This window comes from Rhinichthys klamathensis, unplaced genomic scaffold (genome assembly GCF_029890125.1).
Source record: "Rhinichthys klamathensis goyatoka isolate OS25496 unplaced genomic scaffold, OSU_Roscu_1.1 h1tg000014l_1, whole genome shotgun sequence".
NCBI lineage: Eukaryota > Metazoa > Chordata > Actinopteri > Cypriniformes > Leuciscidae > Rhinichthys > Rhinichthys klamathensis.
In genome coordinates this window covers 1,634,189-1,654,118 of record NW_026606566.1, presented here as the reverse complement: position 1 = coordinate 1,654,118, position 19,930 = coordinate 1,634,189, and positions in this window count along the sequence as shown.

Sequence of the window (19,930 nt, the reverse complement as noted above, 5' to 3'; positions counted from 1 at the left end):
TGCCAAAATGCAAACTTGTGTATTGGGACAGTACTTGGGCCACAAAAGATGACGTTTCACAAGAACACAAGGACACAAGTACAGACAAGAACACAGATTGAGAAAGGCCCTTTGTCAGATCGTTGTGGATTTTTCCTGCGTGTTTGTTCCCTGCCTGTATACGTTTTCCGTGTGTCATCCCGTGTTCAGCACTCCTGGTTCAGCACTCACTCCAGCGTCCCTGTGCTGCCAAGGGCTTCATACCGGACATTTGCACACCTTAACTCTCCCAGCATCTGACCAGCTCTCAATAAACATATCTGTCATTTTGCAATTGAATCTTCTGATTTTTTCCTAATAGACAAAGGTCAACCGCGAGAAATGTAACAAAAGAATACCGCGAAATTCAGTGCGGTCAATATGACCGTCTATGGCCGAAATAGGTAAATATGTTCATTTGTTTGTTTGCCTTATGTGTAATTTATATTAAAAACATTTTAAATGAAAATACAGACACTTTTAGGAAAAGTCAGGTACCAGCAGGACCAGCAGGATTTTTTTTTTTTTTCAACAAAGTTATTGCAGATATAAAATTCAAAACGGTCAAAATGACCGTCGTGGCCATTCTAGTGTTAACAAAGATGAACAAAAACAGTAACAAATGTATTGCTCATGGTTAGTTCATGTTAATTAATACATTAACTAATGTTTAATAAATAAACCTTATTGTAAAGTGTTACCGACATTTTTAATCTTTTTTATCAGCTTTCAGCATTGGCTAACAAACAAACGCTTAAAGCAATTTTTTTATTAGTTTTAATATAGGTTTATATTAATACATCACAAAGAAATATGTGAAATGCATGCTTATACACCATTAAAAGAGATTTTCACAATAACATATCCCATGTGTGTGTGTGTGTGTGTGTGTGTAAGCATATGTCTACATATGAATGCAAAAGCACTTGTGAAAACACTTTATTAATAAGTACAGTGGCCAGCAGAGGGCAGTAGAAGACCACTTATTGGCTCACTTTCATTTTGACACACTTGATTTTCACCAGTAAATCACAGCACTAAAGCAAACCAGTTTTTCCATGTTAACTATTATAACACAATCATTTTTTGTCAGAGTTTATCACTTCATTTTTTATTGGCCCTTCACATCAATGCAGCAATGTGGTAAATCATGGTAAATCACGATAGAAACATGGTAAATCATAGTAAAAAATACTATTACATGGTGGATCATGGCAAATCATGCTAGCAATGTGATGAATCATGGTAAATCATGCTACAATCCTGGTAAATCATTCTAGAATGTGGTATATCATGGTAAATCATTCTATAACATGGTAAATGATGGTAAACTGTGGTAAATCATGCTAGATTCATGGTAAATCATACTGGAACATGGTAGATCATGAAAAATCACACTAAATTTGGTATATCATGGTAAATCATGCTAAAACATGGTCTATTCCATCTATGATGTCAATGGTTAAATGCTTGCTACATAAAACTTAATGTCTTTTGATGCTTTTGTGCTTAACGGCCTTAAAGGCCTTAACTGCTTGAACACCGCTAAATGCTGCTAGCAGCTTTAATATTTATTTATTTTCTTTAGCACCGCTCTTGTCCCTCACTTTGTAAACATTAATCTTTTATGTTGTATATAATTTGTAAATAGATGTTTGTTGTTTGGAAGTATATTTGATTCACGGTTTATTGTGTTATTGGGTGTCTTGTTACATCCAATTACTTTACTTACTAAAAGCAAGTACAAATTCAGTTTGGTCTCTGCCTGTTTCTTAATTTATCACATCACATTTCCTCAATAGAGTAAAAATATATGACTTTAAACAACTTTCTATTGAATTTTTTTTATTGTATGTTGCGTCCCATAACCTCTAGATGCCAAGTATATATGTGGACGTAACACCGATGATCTAGCGATATCCCAGCCATCGGTAAGCAGATCCATCCACCAAACCATCAATGCACTCTGTGGACCCCATATTTTTCGACAGTTCATAAGTTTTCCTTTGGACATTCGCCAACTCCAAAGAAACAAAGTCAGCTTTATGGATATTGCCGGTGTGCCCGGAGTGGTCGGTGCTATAGGCGGGACACATATTAAACTAATTGCACCACATCAGGATGAGGACGTGTTTGTGAATAGAAAGAAAACCCACTCCATCAATACCCAGATTGTGTTCGATGCAAACTTCACAATTTTCGATGTTGTTGCAAAGTGGCCCGGATCCACTCATGACTTGAGGTTATTGATGGAGAGTGGTCTGAGGCAACTGTTTGAGAGACGTCATGTGCCAGCTGGATGTCACTTGGTGGGGGACAGTGGCTATCCCTGTAAGTTGTGGCTCTTTACACCTTACCTCCGTCCACAAGTGGGACCACAGTTAAATTACAATAGGTAAGTGCACATGTTGGTATATTATTTAGGTGCCATAATTCAATAGCATGACCACAATGTCAAAGCTTATTACAAATTATAGTGGTGGCTCTTGGTGTTGTTGGTTAAATCAATAATGTTTACTGTTCCTTGGTGTATGTTTCAGAGCACACCCAGTGTGGTGGAAAGGGGGATTGGACAACTAAAGCGACGTTTCCACATTTTACATAGTGAAATCCGCCTTAGTCCAGAGAAGACAAGTAAAGTGATCACTGTGTGTGCGCTTCTTCACAACCTGTGCCGGCAAAGGAACGTACCACAGACAGGAGATGGTGATGAGTTTGACGATGATGATGATGATGATGATGACAATGAACACAACCAATTTGTTGATAAAGTGGAACAATGTGGACTGGCATTCAGGGATCACTTTGTCCATACACACTTTGGGTAAATTAATCACATATGCACAAATGAGTAAAGACACATTTTTGCTCAATTTAAGTGTGTTTATTTCCTTTGCATTTTTGCAATCTTTAGAGTGTAATATTCAGACTTTAATTGTATTAACCTCTTTTTGTATCAAGGACCTTTTTCTGCCTTTTTAACACACACATTTCCATTTTCATCTGCTTTTCTTCCGGGGGTGAAGGCCTTGCACCAGCAGCAGGACTGAGGGGAGAGGCAGGTGATGGCATTGTGGAAGAGGAAGCTGGAAGAGGAAGAGGTGAAGTAAGAGGAAGAGGTGCTGGAAGAGGAAGAGGTGCAGTAAGAGGAAGAGGTGCTGGAAGAGGAAGAGGTACAGTAAGAGTCAGGGGTGGAAGACGTGCAGGAAGAGGAAGATGACTTGCACCTGAAGGACCTGGGCTTCCATTTGGCCTGTACCATCAATTGTAGCCTGTTAAAACATCTTATAATTTGTGAACACATGTGTGGGTGGGTGGTTTGCACATAATGATATTGTATGTCCTTCATTAAATATCACCAAAAATGTACAAGTATTGCAATTGTGACACCCGATTGTACAACTGACTACGCCACCCCTTGGCCTAAACTAGATAGTGCCAGTATTAGAGCAAGGGGAACTCTACCCCAATAAAATGTACAAACAAACACAGGTTCTTAGAAAAGTATAAAAATACAATATTTATTGAGGAATTATTGAAGATGTTGGCTGGTCAAAAAATAAAATAAATCAAACAAATAAACATAACTAGGGAATACCAAGCCATCCGCAAGGGAGCCAGTAAAGCAGTCGAGAAAACACTAAGGGAAGGCTAAGTTCACACTACCACCGGTGAACAAAAAACACAGACTTCATTTGAAGTAATACACACTAGAGTTCAAGGTCTACGCACTGCACACTCACAGCACTCTAATAAATATGGTTAAAAGGCATTGAGGTTCACCATACACGGCACTGCAAACTTCTTCGTTTAACAAGAGAAAAAGAAAAAAAGAAGAAAAAGGAAACCCGCTTTCCAGTGAGGTCTCTTATACAGGAGTTACCCTGGCTCCACTAACACTGAGGCTGGTTACAAACAAAAAGGGGAATTGGGCATTAATGAAAAAATAAAATAAATAAACCCACTCTAGCCTGTGACGCACAATTCATACAATCACATACAATAACAGCTACAGCCAACAGGCTAGAGGAAAACAAACAACCAACAAAAGGAAAGGAAAAATAATAATAATAACATAAACTACCTATAATATAAGCAGCATACACAATCACACAGTATGGAGAACAGCAGCTAGCAACTCAAGGGTAACTGCACAGATCTGTCGTAACATTCACAGTGAAAAGGGGAAGACTAGTTGAATGTAAACATCCCACTGCAGTCAGTCTCCAGCCGATGCTTAATAAACGCGGACGTAGTTTGGCATTACTTTGCTCGCTCGCCCATACATGGTCAGACAGGAAGACAATGGCGTGCCGCGGCTCAATCAGCGTCGGCTCCTTCACGCACTCAACACTCAAACAGCATCTGAATCGCTGATTCACCACACCAGAGCCAGCAGTACATTTACACTATCCCAGTCTAAGGACACCAGGTGTTTATATAGAAGCCTGCCTCAATCGCGTTTGATGGCTTATTAAATGCCCGCTCCACCCACCAATTAGTGACGTGATTAAACATGAAAATGAAAGAGTCAGAACGAGCGTAAAACTGAAGGAACCCAATCCTAACCAGGCCCACAGGCTACATTCCACCCCCTCCAAGTGAATCGGCGGCCCGACGATGGCAGTTTACACTCCAATACTCTGGTGACCACCCTTTGGCAATATCCCCTCCTCAATCCCAATAGAAACGGCTCGAGGGAGCCGGTAGGGGTTAGGGTGCTGACCTGCCGTAGATCTAACGGAGCGTCGCAGAGGCATGGTCACGTCTTCAGGTATAGCCTCCATTTCAGCAGGAGCGAGGGAACTGGGTGAATCTAGGGCCTCCTGGATCTCCTCAGGATGAAAAATGACCACATCTTCCTGCCCTTCCTCTTCCCTGACCGTGGAGTTAGTGGACAGTTTGGCTCGTGGAAGGAATGGCCTCCTCTGCCATTGACTGTAATCCCTCTGGAACAGCCCTCAACTCAGACCGGTGCACCTGCCGGACTGGTCCTTCTCCATCTCTAGGGGCCACAGTGTATACCGTTCCAGTCCCAGAGGGACTCCGTAGCACCCGAAACACAACAGAGTTCCAGTGATCTTGGATCTTATTCCGTCCAGGCACATGGTTACGCAGGTACACCAGCCTCCCCTCTTCGAGTCCAGGATCATTCACATTGTCATTGTGGCTCTGGTTCCGTCGGCGTATCAGTTAATCTGATCTTTGCCGGACATGCTCCTGGGTCACCCGCATACTCTGTTGATGTTTCTGGATCCAGTCCTCCAAGTTGCCGGCGTCCTGCACTGTTACCCCAGTCCCAAGCAAGAAATCCACGGGTAGTCTTGGATGGTTACCGAACATAAGATAATATGGAGTATGCTCGGTAGTCTGGTGGGGTGTCGTGTTATAGGCAAAAGTCAACTGCAGCAAATGGTGGGGCCAGTGTCGTTTCTCGGCTGACGGTAGGGTACGCAACAGGTCGTGCAAGGTACGGTTAAATCTTTCACACTGTCCATTACCTTGGGGGTGGTAAGGGGTGGTTCTACTCTTCTGGATGCCATACATCTGACAGAGTTGTTTAATCAGGATGCTTTCAAAGTTCCGCCCCTGGTCAGAATGGATACGGCCTGGGGGGCCGAAACGATGGAACCACTGCTGGAAACAACACTTTGGCCACAGTGGAAGCCCTTTGATCTTTGGTGGGAAATGCTTGAGAGTACTTGGTAAAGATATCAGTCAAGATCAAAACATTCTTCCGACCATCACTTGCAGGTTCCAAAACTGTGAAGTCGATAGCCAGGATCTCATTTGGCTGGGTAGCCTGCAGTGTCCCCCAGTAGGCACGAATCTTGGGCTGGACAGCCTTCCCCAACACACACCTTTGACATCGTTGGCATCACCGTTCAGTATCCCTGGTCATATTCGGCCAGAAGCACCGGTCCCGTAGGAGCTGGAGGGTCCTCTCAGTGCCCTGGTGCCCCTGATTATCATGGACACTATGGAGGACTTCTTCCTGCAAGCACTGGGGGAGCAGCAGCTGGAGTGTCTCCAGGCCTTCACCTGGGGAATGAATGAGGCGGTACAATACCCCTTCCTTCTCGACTAGGCGGTCCCATTGACGCAGCAGTGCTCGCTGGGGCGAGACAACAACTCACGCTCCTCAGCTCTTGGACGACGCCCTGCTTGATGGTATTGGCGCACCGGCCCTATGACTGGGTCAGTCTCTTGCAGCAGGCTTAGGTCCTGAGGGATACGGCCAGGTAGCGCCACAACTTCTCCACAGTGACCCTCGGCGGCAAGCGGCTGGCCCATACCAGCCAGGGCTCCCAGCAATCGGACGTCTGTCCCAACAGCAAAACGGTCCAGGTATTGCCGGGATAATGCATCAGCATTTTGGTTGTTCTTCCCTGGGCGGTACTTGATAGTGAAGTTAAATGATGCAAGTTGAGAGGCCCACCGCTGTTCGGTCGCCCCCAGCTTGGCAGTCTGCAAATGGCTCAGAGGATTATTATCTGTCAGAATGGTAAAATGATTCCCCAGCAAGTATTCTCTATACTTTTCTGTCACTGCCCATTTCACTGCAAGAAGTTCAAGCTTCATGGAGCTATAATTCTCCATATTTCTCTCATTGGGTTTCAACCCTCGGCTAGCAAAGGCGATCGGGCGAACCTTCCCGTCACACTCTTGAGAGAGAACCGCCCCCAAACTCCCATGCCTGGCATCTACTTCCACAATAAAGGGCTTTTTAAAGTCAGCATAGGCCAAGACTGGGGCAGAGGTAAGTCTCACCTTCAAAGACTGAAATGCATTCTCACAAACATCATCCCAGGCTGTGGTTAAAGGAACCGGAGGAGTCTTCCCCTTCCGCCGTGGTCCACTGAGCTTTCCCACAAAATGGTGTAATGGGGCTGAAAGCTTAGAAAAGCCTTCCACGAACCGCCGATAATAGCTTGCAAAGCCAAGAAAAGATCTCAAGTCGGCCAAGTGGCCCGGGCGCTGCCACTCATTAACCACCTCGATCTTCGCAGGGTCAGTAGCCACCCCATCAGCAGAGACCACATGCCCCAAATAACTCACTTGATGCTGGAAGAATTGACACTTGGGCAACTTAACTTTCAGGTTCTGATTTTGAAGGCGAGCAAACACTTCCCCTAGCCGCTCAAGATGTTGTTCTACTGTAGTGGAGAATACAATCACATCATCAAGGTACAGGAGAACTGATTGATGACGGCAATCTCCAAACATGCGCTCCATAAGGCGCTGGAAGGTGCCTGGAGCATTGCAGAGCCCGAATGGCATCCTATTAAACTCAAAGAGGCCAAACGAGGTGCAAAAGGCAGTCTTTGACTTATCTTTATCTGCTACTGGGACTTGGTTATACCCACTTGCAAGATCAAGGGTGGAAAACCATCTTGCCCCAGACAGGGCATCTAAGGACTCCTCTATCCTGGGAAGAGGGTAGGCGTCACAACGGGTCTTGGAATTCAACTGCCGATAATCCACACAGAGACGAAGGCTCCCATCTTTCTTTGTTACAAGGACGATGGGGGAAGAGTACGGGCTGTTGCTTTCTCTTATAACTTGGCTATCCAGGAGCTGTTGAATGTGTGACTTCACAGTCTCATACTGAGAGGGCGGGATTCGCCGGTAGGGCTGGCGGACTGGGGCATCATCAACTAACGGAATCTCGTGAGCAATCAGAGAGGTACATCCCAAATCTCCATCACCCTTGGAGAAGATGCTTTCGTACTGGGCAAAGAGGGTCTTGGCTTGGAAAACCTGCCGTGGTGCCAGCCCCTCAAAGTCAGGGAGAACAGATTCAGGGACACTGGAGGAAGTGATTGCCTCCTGGGTAGAGACATAAGCGCAACACTCCTCCCATGACGGCTCAACGGCGACAGATTTGGTTCCCGCAGAGGTCGCCACTACTGCTTGCACAGTCCCAACTACACGACGGGGGGAGAGCCACACTTCAGTACACCCAACATTAACTACGGGGGCATACAAAAGGCCCTTTTTGGCAGATACCAGGGTGGGAGACACCAGAAGACCTTCAGGCAATTGTCCATCTTCAAAACCTAATGGCTCAAGCAAGAACTCAGCGGTCTCCAGCTGAGGGCATGTAACTGGAACCATAGTCAGGGCACCAGCCCCAAGGCAGATTGGAGACCTCCCCTGGACTTTAACCTTAAACGGCTTGGGGGCGTTGACGAGGGTCTGGATCTTCGCACAATGTCGCAGGGCCCGTAGAGCTGCTGGGGCCGCCGACTTAACTGGAGGGGAGTGGAAGAGCTGTGAACCATGCAGCTCAAAGAGAACCCTATAGCACTCTGAAAGTACATTCATACCCAATATACCAGGGGTAGCCACCTTACGGTCTTGGAGGGTCACATTTGGTGGGTCCCTGACAATCAATATCCCCCTCCCCGGAATATGCTGTCCTAAAATGATCACATCCAATTCAATATAGCCAGTGTAAGGTATGTCTAGCCCGTTAGCTGCCTTAAGGCCTAACCACCTGCAATCTTTCCTCTGCAAATGACTAAAATGCTTACTAAAGAAACTCTCAGTTACAGTTGTAACCATGGATCCAGTGTCAATTAAACAAGGGACTGTCACACCTCCCATAACCACACTCAACACCGGGCATTTACCCCCTAACTGTCCAAGAAGGGAAGGACATGCAGAGCCAGAACCCATCCCTCCCAGTGTGCGGCTCTGCACACTGGGGGGTTCTAGTTTCCCAGCTGGCTATTGGAACTACTTACAAAGGGCGCTGACTGACTGTTGGAATCTGATAACGTGTGAGAGATAGACCTACTATTGCTAGAAGGAGCAGACTGACAATACCGGGCTATATGTCCAGGTCGATCACATCTAATACAGATAGGCTGACCATTAGGAGCACGTTTAAAACGGCCTTCCCTATTTAACGGAGGGGCGTGAGGTTTACCACTAGACTGTCCCAAATGTTGGACCAGCATATCTAGTTGGGCTTGTTGCTTTAAAATCATTTCCTTTAACTCCACCATCTCAGAAGGTTGAGCAACAGTGGAGTCACACTGAGACATATAAGATGTTTCACTACTGCGCCCCGGTACGCGGTGACTCCGGTCACAACCTGTCTGTCCCTCCTCCACCCACCTAGTGGCCTCCCGTCTTACATCCAAGAGAGACAAACTCCCATTAGCCCGTACCAGTCTTTTAAGTTCCCTTCGTAACATATGATCTCGCACATTCTCGCAAAATTGGTCTCTCAACACTATGTCTGGATTAGAAATTGAATCCCCCTTGGACTGTTCCACCTTTTCCATAAGCTCCAGTAATGCATGGGAAAACTCAAATAATGACTCGTTTTCTCTTTGTTTTCTGTCAAAAAAACGCTGCTGCCAATATACATATGACTTAGAACATCCATATACCTCTTTTAACACTGAAATGATTTCTGTAGGATTTTCTCTTACAACTACAGGTCGATATTTAATCTCACTTCGGGCTTCGCCCTCTAAATGGTCATACAAAAACATTGCCTTTTCCAAATCAGACATGTACCTTGACCTAATGCAACTTTGTGCTTCTTCACTCCACTCTTCAATAGAAAGTGACCCAGCTGTTACAGAGCCAGAGAATTTAGAGCACCGTCTCTCTCTAGGCAGATATACTGCCTGCTCTCTTCGTACTGGCAGGGGATCACTTCCGCCAGCATCGTTTCCTTGTGCACCTGACAGTCTCTCATTTTCAGCTTGGAGCTGTGCCACACGGTCCCGGAGTTGCTGTAGCGCCGCATCAAATCCTCCACCGGCGTCGCCCGAGTCCATCATGCTGCCAGCCGCTGTTCTCCACACACACACACACACACACACACACACACACACACACACACACACACACACACACACACACACACACACACACACACACACACTTGCTGCTCTATATAGCCAACCAACACTTCAAAGGAAAAAGAAACCCTGCCGACTGCGCCAATTTGTGACACCCGATTGTACAACTGACTACGCCACCCCTTGGCCTAAACTAGTTAGTGCCAGTATTAGAGCAAGGGGAACTCTACCCCAATAAAATGTACAAACAAACACAGGTTCTTAGAAAAGTATAAAAATGCAATATTTATTGAGGAATTATTGAAGATGTTGGTTGGTCAAAAAAATAAAATAAATCAAACAAATAAACATAACTAGGGAATACCAAGCCATCCGCAAGGGAGCCAGTAAAGCAGTCAAGAAAACACTAAGGGAAGGCTAAGTTCGCACTACCACCGGTGAACAAAAAACACAGACTTCATTTGAAGTAATACACACTAGAGTTCAAGGTCTATGCACTGCACACTCACAGCACTCTAATAAATATGGTTAAAAGGCATTGAGGTTCACCATACACGGCACTGCAAACTTCTTCGTTTAACAAGAGAAAAAGAAAAAAAGAAGAAAAAGGACACCCGCTTTCCAGTGAGGTCTCTTATACAGGAGTTACCCTGGCTCCACTAACACCGAGGCTGGTTACAAACAAAAAGGGGAATTGGGCATTAATGAAACAATAAAATAAATAAACCCACTCTAGCCTGTGACGCACAATTCATACAATCACATACAATAACAGCTACAGCCAACAGGCTAGAGGAAAACAAACAACCAACAAAAGGAAAGGAAAAATAATAATAATAACATAAACTACCTATAATATAAGCAGCATACACAATCACACAGTATGGAGAACAGCAGCAAGCAACTCAAGGGTAACTGCACAGATCTGTCGTAACATTCACAGTGAAAAGGGGAAGACTAGTTGAATGTAATAATAATAATAATAATAATAATAATAATTCATTACATTTATATAGCGCTTTTCTAGGCACTCAAAGCGCTTCACATGGAAGGGGGAATCTCCTCAACCACCACCAACGGTGAACATCCCACTGCAGTCAGTCTCCAGCCGATGCTTATTAAACGCGGACGTAGTTTGGCATTACTTTGCCCGCTCGCCCATACATGGTCAGACAGGAAGACAATGGTGTGCCGCGGCTCAATCAGCGTCGGCTCCTTCACGCACTCAACACTCAAACAGCATCTGAATCGCTGATTCACCACACCAGAGCCAGCTGTACATTTACACTGTCCCAGTCTAAGGACACCAGGTGTTTATATAGAAGCCTGCCTCAATCGCGTTTGATGGCTTATTAAATGCCCGCTCCACCCACCAATTAGTGACGTGATTAAACATGAAAATGAAAGAGTCAGAACGAGCGTAAACTGAAGGAACCCAATCCTAACCAGGCCCACAGGCTACACAATCATTGCATAAACATAGCCTTCCCCTCTATTTCCATTAGCAGCTGCATTGCCGGATCAGTTGCACCCTCAAGGCCCGTTATGCTGGTGTCTGACCCAATGACACTATACACCACGATGCAATGTGGCTCAGTGGCTTAGGTGCTGATCCTCCTCCTTAACACATACATGGAGAGTTTCACCAACTCAAAAGCATTGCCTACATAACACTTAAAAGCACACTTTAATGTAAGCATATTGTTTATGACTTTTGTTTCATAATTCATTACATTCATGACAAGCAGGAAGTTTTTAGAATTACATGAAACATTAATGATATTATATATTTAATATTATAGGCCTACCTGTTGCCATGCTTGCCCGTTTAAAGGCTGCAATCTCAACGCTCGACTGCGTTTGTAGCGCATACCACCGCCTCTTGCAGTCGTCCGGGGTCCGCGACACAAGCGGGAATGCTGCATTGATCTGCAAACAAATCCTCGCCCATGTCTCACGCTTAGTTTTGCTTGATATCCCAGTGCCGAATTTCCCTTTTATTATGTTGTGAATAACTTTTAAGAGAAAACTCCTAGCTAAAATATTTTAGTGCGATTTAGGAGTACTCCTAGTGGTAAGATAAAATTCTTTGTGAATACGGCCCCTGATGTAATTCACTGTATCATGTGCAATGCAGTTTTTTTATATATAGCCATATACAAATAAAGTCATACAACTAAATTAAGGTATCGTTACTTTAACAACCACCACATGCCGCTTCCACTTATACCTTATTGTTCTGTATAAACAAATTAGGCACAGCTGTTGGTTTCAGTAATCGTTGTGTGTTTTGTTGAACTGGTTTGAAGTCTTCTGGTGAAAAATGTTCACTGCACAACTTCTTATGCTTGACGAATTTAAGTGGTAAATTAACAATCCCGCTGAACAGCTTACATATTAGTGCGCGTCTTCCTCTGCTTGTAAACAGAAAGTTTTGCGCTTCCGGCTATGTCAGGACGTCATCTTGTACAGTAGGTGGCGGTAATACTCCTAAGGAGTGAGCAGCCAGTAACAAGAAGTGGAAGAAGTTCTCATGAACTCACGTCAGAGGCCCACACTGAAGAAAACGAATAGTTGAATAAAGTCGTTATTTTTGTTGTTTTTTCGCACAAAAAGTATTCTCGTCGCTTGATAAACTTATGGTTGAGCCACTGTAGTCACATGGACTATTTAAACATTTTCTTCACTGACTTTCTGGGCTGGTAAGTTTCAATCTCTTAGAAGCCTTTGGAGGAGTGACCCAGCTCTCAGATTGAATAAAAAATATCTTAATTTGTGTTCCGAAGATGAACGAAAGTCTTACGGGGTTGGAACAACATGAGGGTGAGTAATTACTGACAGAATTTTCATTTTTGGGTGAACTATCCCTTTAATTATACAATTATTATACAATTATCAAGCTGGGAACTAAAAATGTTCTATAACTCATTCAGTTTGAGTTCTGTTTCAATCATTGTGTCCGCATAACTTTCAGTAATATTTGAGTGCATTTACCTCATTTTTATTTAGTACATATAACTGTTAGGTTTTACAGTGTACAGGAATACACTGTAAATTAACAGCGCTCAAAGTCAACACTCAGCGGCTGTGTTCCAAATCACACCCTATAAACTTAATTTACAAACCAGGTTAACATTATTTCTTTCATACATGTACAAAAGTACTTGTTGAGAATTAAAAGAGATTTAGTTGTTGATGTTTTATTGAAAATAATAATGTTTGTAGTCTCCATGATGGCGACCAGTGTTTGCTTTAGTTTCGCTCTTGACTCTTTACCATTAGTTTTTCTCTGGCTGCTGTAACTGTGTATTTATAAAGTACATTTGTTATGGCAAGAAAAAGCCAAGAGAATTTATGGGTATTTCATATTTATTAACCCCCTGGGGTCGGCTATCGCCCCAGCGCGATTGTCTCTCTTTTTTCTTATCAGTGCAAAAGAGACTCAAATAACTCTGTCGATTTTTGTGATACAGGCAAGTGTTATATACATCATTCAAAACTGTTAAATGTCTACTTTTATTTGTGTACACTAATAATAAAAACAAAATGTTGTGTTTTTCGTAAAATAAAGAAAATAAACATGATGCGCGTTCTGTCGTCTCTCTCAATGTGAAGTTCATTCTGAAACGGGACAGAAAATGATCTTTAACTCAGCAAATACTTGCCACCCACACGTGAGAGTTATGTCTTTACAAAGCTTTAAGTCTCCCTTTTTAAATTATGTAAATCATACCAAAAACAAATATTCTCTGTTTAAGTAATCCGTATGAAAGCAACGACATGTACAGTTTCTTCAGCCCGAGCTCATTAACTCTAATGTGACCACGCCCACACGCGCGCGAGCTGTTCAAATTCAAATGATCCACATGAAGGAACACAACGCCCCCATCACCTCTAAACAAAGAATCAGCGACTTCAGTCCTGCTCTGCTTTTCGTCGAGTTTGGAAGTGTTTGGTCTGTGCACCTTGGATTTAGCTCAGAAGAATTAGAAGAACACGATTTGATTATGAGAACGATTTTTAAGGTAAGACACATAATAAGCGTCTTATTATTGTATATACTTTACATTGTAGCTACTAGTTAAACTGGTGCCAGACTAAAATGTTATGAAATGAGATTGGAGTGAATATACATGTACACACAAGAATGTTTTTATCTTCGATAATTTAACACAGCATGATATAAAGTAGGCTTATTCTTCAATGGTGAATATTATAATGTTTAGACCCGTGTTTACTGTTAAATATGGATGGATATTGTGGATATCTGCTCAAACGTAGATATAATGTAACAATAATGTTTCATAGATTGGAGCGGCTCCATCGCTTCAGTAAACGTCCTCTGCACGCGCTGAGTTTGAGTCACTCGCGCTGTGGGTTTTGAAAAGCAAAACACGCCAAACATTAGGCTTCGTGTTTTTCTCCAATCTCATTTCATAACGAATGGAAACGTTTGAAGTAACATATGATTATCCATATATTTTTGTCTAGTGTAGTGTTACTGAAGTGTTCCTTTTTAACGATATATAGGCTGCCTGCTATCTATCTGTTATTATTTTATGCAGCCCTATACATAGGCTATAACAATGCACAACAAACTTGGTGTTTTTATATATATTTAATAATAATTTTAACCAGACAAATCTAAAATGTCTTCCCAAAATCGTGCAGCCCTATAGTTTCTCTTGATATCAGCATGTTCACATGTGTTTATTTTTTTATTTGATTTTTTTACAGGGACGAGATGCCCCACTGATGAGTCCTGCTGACTTCAACATTCACAGGAGACTCTACATGAACATGGTTAAGTGAAAAAATCAAACACCTTGGAAATGACAGGTAAGTACTATGTTTCAGGAATGGCACAAAGTTGTGTGACTGTTCAAGCCTCTGTCTTTAGATTTGTCCTTTGTTGTGTATATTTGGATTATGTTGTGTTGTAAATAAATCAAAACAATCTAAAAGCCATTCTTTTTAAAATCTCATTCTTTGTGCAAGGCTCCTCATAATGATAGGGCCTGATAGCACCTAATAGGGCCATTAGGGGAGGGTCTTTGTCTTTCTCAGGTGTCAAACCCATCAATATTAATGGCAGGTTAACGCCTCCCTGCATAAAACTTTCTTACACAACACGTCATACAAATTTTAAAAGACTTTATTGACTTATCTGAATGTGTAATCAGGATGATTTTCACATAGTTTTGAAGCAAATATTCCAGGCTATGTGATACAATTTTCAAAAGTCTTGTGAAGAAATAATTAGTATGGGTTTCATGACCTTATTTCAGTGATAATGGTTTTTTGTTATTTCACAAACCACGCATAAACGTCATTATCTCAAAACTAAAAACTTTTACATACATGCTGCTGACATATATGACATATATATACGTAGCAGAGTTTGTGCTGAATACATTGTAATAAGACTTTAGCCATGAAACTGTCACAAGTATCAGAAGAAAGCATAAATGTCAGAGCATGTCAGAACACCTCCAGGGCCCAGAAAACACCTCAGACCCCAGAGGGTTAAACTTCTAGTCCAATTGCATATAAAGAGGCCTTAAAAACAGCAAGATCTGCTTATTTTTCAACCCTATTAGAAGAAAATAAAGAAAATAAACAAAAATAAAGCTTCAAGCCCAGAAGTTTCCAAGCAGCACAGCAGTAATGACTTTATGAACTTCTTAACTTATAAGATTGATAATATCAGGGAGAAAATTATAACTATGCAACCATCTACTACAGTATCGCATCAGGGAGTGCATTGTAGTCTCCCTAAGGAAAAATTAGATTCATTCATTACTATAGGAGAGGAAGATTTTTTTTTAACTCGTTGAATCATCTAAATCGACCACATATATGTTAGACCCTATACCAACTAAGCAAATGAAAGAGATGCTTCCAGAGGTCAAATATCCTCTTCTTAATATAATTAATTAATCTTTGTCATTAGGATACATACCAAAAAGTTTTAAGCTGGCTATGATTAAACCGCTTGTTAAAAAAACACAACTTGATTCTACAGAATTAGTCAATTACAGACATCTCGAATCTACCTTTTCTGTCAAAGATACTAGAAAAGGCAGTATCTTCACAACTATGTTCCTTTTTAGAAAGAAATGGAATCTGCAAGGATTTCCAGTCAGGATTTAGACCGTACCCTAGCACTGATGATATCACTTATCATCCGAACGTGGTTGTATCTCTCTATTAGTGTTACTCGATCTTAGTGCTGCATTTGACACTATCGACCACAACGTTCTTTTAAATAGACTCGAAAATGATGTTGGCATTAGTGGAAATGCATTAGCATGGTTTAAATCATACTTATCTGACCGTTATCAGTTTGTAGCAGTAAATGAAGAGATGTCTTATCGATCACAAGTTCAGTATGGTGTACCACAAGACTCAGTATTAGGACCGTTGCTGTTCACTCTGTACATACCCTTGGGAGATATCATTAGGAAGCATGGCATTAGTTTTCACTGTTATGCTGATGATACGCAGCTCTTTATTTCTTCACACCCTGACGAAACTTACCAATTCACAAAATTAACAGAATGCATAGCTGATATAAAAAACTGGATGACTAGCAACTTCCTACTACTTTATTCTGAAAAAACAGAGATTCTAATTATGGGACAAAAAACGTACTCGGTTACTAACGTAACCTCGGTTCTCTCTAGAGAGGGAACGAGTACTGCGTAATAGCTTACGCTAGGGGAAAAACTCTTTTCCACGAGATATTGAAGCCAAAAATTATCCTTAATTTTTTATTAATGTAAAACGCTTTGCAGCAGCAAGCAGACACAGGCGAAACAGCTCGCGCGCCTATTGGCTGCTCTTGCGGCAAATACAGCAGCCTATCGAGAGAGACTCTGCGTGACGTAATGACCAATGGGGGCAACTCGCGCCCATATCGTCACGTCCCGCCAGAAAGGGCATGGTCTCACTCTATAAATATGCTCGTTAGGCTGGTACAAGCTGGTTTTCATCGCCGAAGCAAACCAGAGCGTATTCCAAGCACGGCAAGATACGCAGTACTCGTTCCCTCTCTAGAGAGAACCGAGGTTACGTTAGTAACCGAGTACGTGCTCTTACGAGAGTATCTCTCGTACTGCGTAATAGCTTACGCTAGGGGAACACAATGCAACACGCCGTGCGTACAGGGATCCAACACCAAAGTCCCAGGGGCCGAAGCCCAGGGCTCATGTAGTGCATAATCATCATAAACTCACATAGAGTGGAGGAAGAGAGACTGGAAGCGTCATTCCTTATAAAATAGCACCCAGCGGGGCTATCATATGACAATAAAACGCGCAGCCAGGGTGAAAGCTTTCAGCCTGATCTGGGTGGCCATACGTGTGTCAACACTCATGGGGCTGCAGTAAACTCAGCATCTGGGCCGCACAGCGGGGCAGATAGCACTGAATTTTAGACCGCCAAAAGCTTAGCTTGTAAGGCGGGTACCTCCAGGTTATAGTATTTTATAAATGTAGACGGCGAGGCCCAGCCCGCGGCCGTACAGATATCTTGCAGGGAAACCCCGCTTGACCATGCCCACGAAGAGGCCACGCCTCTCGTGGAGTGCGCTCTGACACCCAAGGGGCACTGCAGGCCCTTTGCAGTGTAAGCGAGCGCAATGGCATCCACTATCCATCTGAATAGGCTCTGTTTTGAGGCGGCAAGTCCCTTGGAGCGCCCGCCAAACAAAACGAAAAGCTGCTCCGTCTGTCTGAAAACAGACGAGCGCGACACATAAGCTCTCAATGCCCTGACGGGGCAAAGGAGACTCGCGTCCTCCTCCTCACTGAGAACCGGAAGGGCGGACAGGGAAATTACCTGGGCCCTAAACGGTGTATTGAGGGATTTCGGCACATACCCGTGCTTAGGTTTGAGAATGACCTTCGAGTCATTAGGCCCAAACTCCATACATGACGCGCTTACTGAAAGCGCCTGCAAGTCCCCTATGCGCTTCACTGAAGCGAGAGCCATGAGAAACACTGTTTTGAACGACAGGTGTTTCATGTCCACCAGCTGGATTGGCTCGAACGGGGCGCCTTTCATGGCCTCCAGGACCGTGGAAAGGTCCCACGTCGGGACTGAAGGGGGCCTGGGAGGGTTCAGCCTCCGAGCTCCCCTAAGGAAACGCACGACTAAGTCGTTTTTCCCCAGCGACTGGCCAGACACCGGTTTTGCAAACGTTGCTATGGTCGCCACATATACTTTGAGCGTGGATGGGGTCCTGCCCTTATCCAGTAGCTCTTGAAGGAAGGAAAGCACTTCCGAAACCCCGCATTCCACAGGTGAAAAGCTCTGGGCTTGACACCATGCAGAGAAAACAGACCATTTCGAGGAGTAGAGCCGCCTGGTAGACGGAGCTCTAGCCTGCGCGATCGTGTTTAACACTCCTTCTGGGAGGCTAGCGGGTATCCGTTGATGGCCCATGCGTGCAGGGACCACAGCTCCGGGCGAGGGTGCCAAATCGAGCCCTCCGCCTGAGAGAGGAGGTCTCTCCTCAATGGTACAGGCCATGGGGCAGTGCTGGTCAGCTGCATCAGGGCAGGGAACCATGTCTGGTTTGTCCAGAGCGGAGCTACGAGCAGCACTGGGCATCCGTTTTCCCTGATTCGTTCCAACACCTGAGGCAGGAGCGAGACAGGAGGAAAAGCATATAGGGGGCAGCGGGGCCAAACATGAGCCAGCGCGTCCTTGCTTTTCGAGAAAAACTCCGGGCAATGAGCGTTTTCGTGGGACGCGAATAGGTCCACCTGTGCTCTGCCGAACGTTTTCCACAGCAGCTGGACCGTCTGCGGGTGCAGCAACCACTCCCTGCTGGAACATTGTTCCTGGACAGTCTGTCTGGTCCCACATTCAGGTGACCAGGCACGTGCGCTGCAGTGAGAGCAGGTTGTGCTGAGCCCAGACCAGGAGGCGTTCCGTCAGCCTGTGAAGGTTTCGTGACCTGACGCCGCCCTGGCGATTTATGTATGCCACCACTAACATGTTGTCCGACCGGACCAAGACGTGGTGGCCTGTTACCTGGGGACAAAAACGCCGTAGCGCTTTGTCGACTGCTATCATCTCCAAGCAGTTTATGTGAAGGAGCTTTTCCCGTTCTGACCACAGGCCAGCTAGCGGTCTGCCCTCGAGCAGTGCTCCCCACCCCGAGGTGGAGGCGTCCGTAGACACCACCTTCACACTCGAAGCGGTCCCCAGACTCACACCTGACTGATACCAGTCGGTTATTTTCCAAGGTTCCAGAGCTAAAACACACTGAAGGTCGACCCTGAGGCGAAACAGATGCCCTGTCCATGCCCTGGGTGGAACCCGCGCTTTCAGCCACATCTGCAGTGGGCGCATGTGAAGCAAGCCCAACTGGAGTACAGAGGCTGCTGAGGCCATCAGCCCCAGCATTTTCTGAAACCTTTTGAGCGGAACTATCGAGCCGTGGCGGAAGGATTTCGCAACGCGCTGAATATTTAGTCCGCGCTCTGGTGACAGGCGTACTATCATGGATAGCGAGTCTAACACTGTTCCCAGAAAGGAGATTTTCTGACTGGGAGACAGTGAGCTCTTCGCCCAATTGACTGTGAGGCCCAGCTCCTCGAGGTGCTCGAGTAATGTGGCCCTGTGTTCTATGAGCTCCGATCGTGATCGAGCTAGAATCAGCCAATCGTCCAAGTAGTTCAGGACTCGCATGCCCTGAAGTCTCAGGGGTGCGAGCGCCGCGTCCATGCACTTCGTAAATGTACGAGGTGCTAGGGACAGGCCGAACGGCAGGACTGTGTATTGATATGCCTGGCCCTCGAAGGCGAATCTCAAGAATCGCCTGTGATGGGACGCTATTTGTATTTGGAAATAGGCGTCTTTCAGATCTATTGACATAAACCAGTCCCCGTGGCGCACTTGCGCGAGGATTTTCCTGGTCGTAAGCAAGCGCTCTGTTCAGCTGTCGCAGATCTAAAATGGGTCTGAGACCCCCATCCTTTTTCGGTACCAGAAAATATCTGCTGTATAGGCCCCCTTCGCTTTGAGCCGGAGATAAAGGTTCTATAGCCCCTTTGCTCAGTAGTTTCGCTATCTCG